Genomic DNA, 6495 nt, shown 5'->3' on the forward strand with positions numbered 1-6495 from the left:
AAATAAATAAAGAAATATGGCTTCTGAAAGTTGCGGTTGGTGGTCAGTTTGTGTGTAAATGAACGTTTTTGACCAACGTTTTCCACTTCTGATGTCATATAGTGAAAATTACTATTGTAGTAATTAAATATTTGCTTAGTTATCACTAAAGCTCACTCAATGTTGCTGTCATTAAACCGTTACACTGCCTCAGAAGTCTGTCCGCAATCAGTTTCATGAGGTACCTTCCTCCGCAAACGCTGCCTACAAAGTCATTGCCTGACAGCCCATATGTAACAGTTAATCTGCTTTTTGTTCTGTGTATTTCAGTTTTGTGTCTTTGTTTTCAATGAGTTTCCTGTGCTGTGTAGTTGCCTAGGTTACCAATTGTTTGATTAAGTTGTCTCAGGTGTTTCATGTTTCTTTGAGTGGTTTGGTCTGTCTATTTAAACACTGTTTCATTCAGTTGAGTTGTCTGTTATTGTTGCATTACTGTGGTTGTTCTGTTTTGTGTTCTGAGTATCCTGAGTTTTGTTAAATAAAGCTTGAAAACTGCTGCGATTAGATCCTGTTTCAACTTCATTTGCAAATGCCCGTGACACCATGTCAGTGTCATTATTCTAACATTATTTTCATAACCTGTTATGAAATAAAAAGTCTCTCACCTCAGAAAAAGAAACTTTCCTGCCGGTATGTATGTATATTTGGCGTGCTGTCCGAGGAGAGGGCTCCAAGCTCGGTATTTGGTCCAAATCCAAAGTATTCCCCTAGTATTTCTGGCTGTAGCAGGAACCAGCCAAGAGTGAGGATTTGGGGTGGTGGAGGGATGCTGAAAAACTGTCAAGGAACGTAGGTGAGTTGAATGTGTGTGTGTGTGTGTATATATATATATATATATATATATATATATAATGTATGTATTTATATATATATATATATATATATATATATACCTCCTCTCATGCTGATAGGGTAGATGTGTTGATTGCTGATGACATGTTCATTGGATAGATCATTTGAATGTGCTCCTCCCGAACTTTCATTTAATCTGGAAAAATTGTGTTGTGTACACACATCTGATAAACATCTTAGAAAAAGCAGTTTTACATACATTCTAAATCATAAACTAAAGACATTTTTAACAGTCTATTTAACATCTGACAAGAAAAGTCTTAGAGACATATTACTTAGAGACTCTAAAAAATACATCTTACAGATGTAAATGCCTACATCAAATAGACATCTCTGTGATGTATGTGTGGCATCAGACTATACTTTGCTTGTAACGTGCACTGGGAATTGCACGGACAAATGCGACGGTGCTCGCTGTATATCACTTCTTTATAAATAAAGCGGCAAAAAATTATGAGCATGCAACATTGTAGTTATGTTGTCAATAAGTAATTCATGAAATTGCCAAAAAGTACCAGTAAATTACATAATGTGACTTTTACCATGGGAAAATGTGGGTCCCATGGCCTAATCAGTTGAGAAGCACTGCAATAAGCCTCATTAGAAAGAATACTTGTTTGTGATTTTAGCAACCCTGTTAACAAAATGTAGGACATTAATATAATATAAAATTAAATAAACATCAAAATTTTATAGACAAAATGTCTCAAATTAAAATGATAGTAAACTGTAAAGTAAATAGTAAACAACTAAACAAGTAACAGGGTTGGAAATTTGTTTTTTGATTTGTTTTGATAAACTTTGGTTGAACGAATGGTTGAGTTTGATGAATAGTATGAACAATACAGTTCATATAAAAAAGAAATGGAAGGATGTTTACTTAACATATTATTTACGTGTTATTATATTACTTTTTGTAAATCATGCAGGTAACAAGGTTGCGTGTTAAATGAGAGACACAAAAGAACAATACAGATCAGGAAATTAAAATTAGTTAATTAAACATTGAAAACAGTAAAAATTAAAAACAAATTATATCAAAATTATAATTGTTTAAATAGAAAAATATAGCAGCTGCATGGTCAAGTTGGACTGTTTTGCGAATACATGTTTTTACGCTGAAGTAGTGCAACTGCTTGTTGAATTCAGCCCTCAGTGTTCAAATTGATGTGTCACCAGCCCAACTTCATGTTAAATTCATGAATGTAGTGAAAGATGAACTATAAAATTATGCTGTCTGACAAGAAATGGCTGAAGACGAAGGTGAATGTGCCGTTAACGCGGCATTCAGCTTGACTAACATCTGTCTTGGAGTCTAATTCTCTATTATAATGTTGTACGAGAGAAGTGTTTGGCTCAGCGCCTCTTCAGACACTTAACCTGATATTCACCCCATCATTTACACAGATAAACACACTGAATAACAGCTAATCAGTGAGCGGGGCTGTGAGAGAATGCAGGCAGATGCGTCGCTGTATAGCAGTTACTGAACTTCAAATCAATCTGCAATTACTCAGCATTCACCACAGATGTTTCTGTGGCTCTGAGACGGTCTCAGCTCTCCTTAGGTGCGAGAATGAAAGACGCAATAGGAAAGTGTTAGTACAAATGAAAAATACTCCAGCTGTGTGAGTTTGCTGAGGTTATTTGTGAACAGGCAGTGTGCGCATGTCTGTGTTGATTAGTCGGTTAGCTCTGCCACTGTTGAGTCTGTGTTGACGTGGATCACGTGATGTTAGTTGCATTTGTTCTATACATTGAGGCAACACTAGGACCTTATGAAATATGTTTTATGTTTGAGATTACATTTTTTTTCCCTTTTTTTTCTGTATACCGTTTTAAAGTTTAAAATAAATTGTAATAATCAAAAAGCATGCTGATTAATATAAATCATTAAATTTATACAACTTATACAACAATCTATTAAAAGTTTACTGTAACAACTGTAACCATGGATCCCTGAGAACGGGAATGAGACACTGCACTGCTATGTGGCGTCGATGTCGTTATCAGCGTAACCAGTGTCTAAAGCACGTGTGAACACACTCTGATTTCACTGGCTTGCGACAGTCTGTGACATCATTAGCAAAGCGCCCGGAAGTATAAGAGGGCGCCCGTGATACATGTCATCAACTTTTTTGTCTGAAGTAGATGTGTAGGCAGATCCAGTGGCATGGCAATGAGACTCAGTGTCTTGTTCCCCTTCTCAATTACAGTCGTAACCTGAAACATTCCCTTTCAAAGTGGAACTCAACACTGCATCTTGGATCGACGCTATGGGGAACAAATACCCACTCCGCCATGCCGTGGGGATGCCTGCCTCACTAGGAGAGAATATGCACAAGCACAGTGGGCATAGCATACATTGACTTGTCCATAAAACAAGATGTACACAGACTGTCTAGTGGTAGCATTCCCGAAGCCACTATTTACCATAAATATGGAAGATATTTCACCTTCTATGCCTTTATAGTGAGGAAAATCCCGGCCTATACAACCATCCTCCCTCCCCTTCAGGTTCTTCTAGCCCTAAAAGCAGAGGTGTAAGGAATAAAAGATGCCTCTTCCACTTGACACATCTCTTAGGGTATAACTGCCACAGGGAGAGATATTTCAGCTCCTGGCAAACTCCCATCACTTTGTTGAAGGTAAAAATGTGCAGAATAACAAAGGGGACTGCTTATTTATATAAGTGCCTTGTTTATTAGGTTCCTAACCTGGATCACCATACATTTCTCAAACTCCTCAGCCAGTTTAACCTGCGATCCCCACGACTTGAGCCTCGTCTGTGCCTTGGCGACAGCAGGACCCAAGCCGCGGGGCGCAGGTGCTTGTCCTACATCTCCCAAGAATGAGGACAGGCGTGAATATAGCTTCCACATTTGAATTTCTCACAATGGGTGCATTCATTACCATCAAGCACTGAACGCGTGTGTTCCTCACCCAAGCAGTAAACGCACAGGTGGTGTGTTTCCTCGGGGGTCAGAAACCTGGGACACGGATACACACACTTCCTGAATCACTTGCTTTGAGTCTCCTTTTTAGATACGCCTTCACCACACGCTAACTACACAAACGGCTCTTGAAGACAAAAAAGCTGATGACGTGTATCATGGGCACCCTTTTATACTTTCAGGCACTCCGCTAATGACATCACGGACTATCGTCAGCCAATGAAATTGGAGTGTGTTCACATGTGCTTCAGACATTGGTTAAGGCCAGAACACACCAAGCTGATGGTTGGCCGTCGGGCAGTTTTTGTTCGTCGGCCGACTAAGTTTTCTCAGTGTGTTCTGCACCGTCGGCTGAAGTTGGTCCTCGTCGGCTTTTTTCCGGCCGATTCGAAATGTTGAATCGGCATCGGCGCTCGTCGGTCTGTCGGGCCATCTGATCATTCTGATTGGCCGTTCAGGTACTGCCATCTGCTGGTACGGAAAGGCATTTCATCTTGCGCAGGCGCAGAACGGACGTGCTACTTGGCCGTCAAGTGTCAAGCATCGGTTTGGTGTGTCAGGGCAACTTTGGACACAGACGCTGCCGACGTGACCTAACCCCGCAGTCTGCTTTTGTCACCACTAGTTCGTCGGCGTCGGCTTGGTGTGTTCCGGCCTTTTCACTGATGGCGTCCCCATAGTATTGATCGAAGATGCAGTGTTCCACTTCGAAAGGGAATCATTTTATTTTTCCCTAAATTCCATTTTATTTTGAGTAAATTATGTCCCCCCAGTAAATTATTGTAATTTATATATATATATATATATATATATTACAATAATAGTGTTGTGTTTTAATTTTTTGAATAATCGTGATCCATGATGACTGAATGACACAACAGCGGTGTGCTAGATGCTGTGCAATGACAAGGAATGAGCAATTATTTAAAATAGGAATTTCTCTGAATTTACAAATCCTTGGGAACTTTTGGGATAATGTAAGTACACAACTGCATAAAATATCACACTGTGCAAGTGGTTTTTGGATATTTTATTACAAAAATCTTACATATTGTTCATTTAATACAATTTTAATATATAAAAAAAGGTGGTAATCAAATGACGGCATAAAACATTAACTATTTAATCTTTTAACAATTCCTTTTATTTTTTGGCAAAGTGTTGCACAATAAAGGTTTACTCTGAAAAATTCCATTATTTGCATATATTGCATCAAAACAGCAGGTCCTAAATAATGGATGCAGATTATGCATTTCTTCAGCTTTCAGTAGAGAATAAATCTGTTATCTGCATATACACAAACACATGCAGAACATCTGACATCATCTCAACCATCTCAATGCTTCCTATTCCTGATGCATCTCTATGACTGAGTGAGTGAGACAAAATGCCAGACAGAGAGAGATGGAGGGGAGTAAGTAAAATTATTTGGTCATATGTTCCTATAATCAAAGTCAATATGAATAAATAAAATCCCAAAACAGTCTGACTGGAAACACACACACAACCACAAACAACTCCACTGGTGTGGCATGACTCACTGACTGATAAAGAGCCAAAAGAGGACAACTGTTTGGTTTCTATGGAAACCCCTTGAAAATTTCATCATTGCAAAACTTCACCGGCACTCTGCCTGTAGTCACAAGGATTTTGATCCCTTAAACAAAACCATACAGTGAAACATCACATCCCATCTACTGCCTAGGCTACCTTTCGCAACTGTCTTGATAACGTTGGGTATGTAAAATCTTTGAATAGCCTCCCATGAGCGCAGAATCGTGATGAATGTTGATCTCGAGTGACGTAAAAATCACATGAATTCCGACTGTTCACACTGTGGTCGCATTACGAAACATCAGACCTGTATCGGATTTAGTACCATGGAAGTGGCACAAATCGGAACTGAAAAGATCAGATTCCATGTGGTTTGTACTGTTCACACTGTCATGGGGAAAAAGGTATGAGTCACATGTGGGCAAAAAAAAATAAAAAATCAGATTTGGGCCATTTACCTGCAGTGTGAATGTAGCCTTAGTGTATGCAACTGGTTACGTGACACATGAGCACCAAAGGTATGTAGTTTCATCAGATCTGGTAATATACAGTAGTAGCCAAAAGTGATGTCTGGAGGGTTTTTAATGACCTACAAATTCAATTAAACCATCAAAACATGTTTAAATATTAGGGAATAACAAAACACTAAACTTGGTTAAGGTATTTATCTGGCAAAATTATTTAGCAAAAAAAAAAAAAAAAAAGGCAAACTACAGTTTTTTTTTTTTAACTATGCAAAAAAAAAAAAAAAATGCATAGAAAAACAAAAAGCTCACAGGAAGAAGCATACATTGACTAAAACATAATATTTCGTTGGTTGGATGGCACTGATTGCAGTACTGTGGCAAGTTTAAAACCACCTCTTCCATTTTTCCAAAACAAGCTGCTGCGACTTTGGGTCGGTTGCGCTTCTCCTGTCTCCCCACCAGCCGCCAGACCAGTAATGTTATCGTCATGTGATTGTTCTATATGTCAAGCAGTGTTGGTGTTCTTTGTAGGGGCGACGCCTTTTTCTTTTGTGTGATAACATTCGCTCTGTTTTGATAGTGTAGTTAGGTTAATTAATTGTATTTTTCTTTTCTTTTCTTTTTTTATT

Source organism: Ctenopharyngodon idella, chromosome 7 (assembly GCF_019924925.1).
Source record: "Ctenopharyngodon idella isolate HZGC_01 chromosome 7, HZGC01, whole genome shotgun sequence".
Lineage (NCBI taxonomy): Eukaryota > Metazoa > Chordata > Actinopteri > Cypriniformes > Xenocyprididae > Ctenopharyngodon > Ctenopharyngodon idella.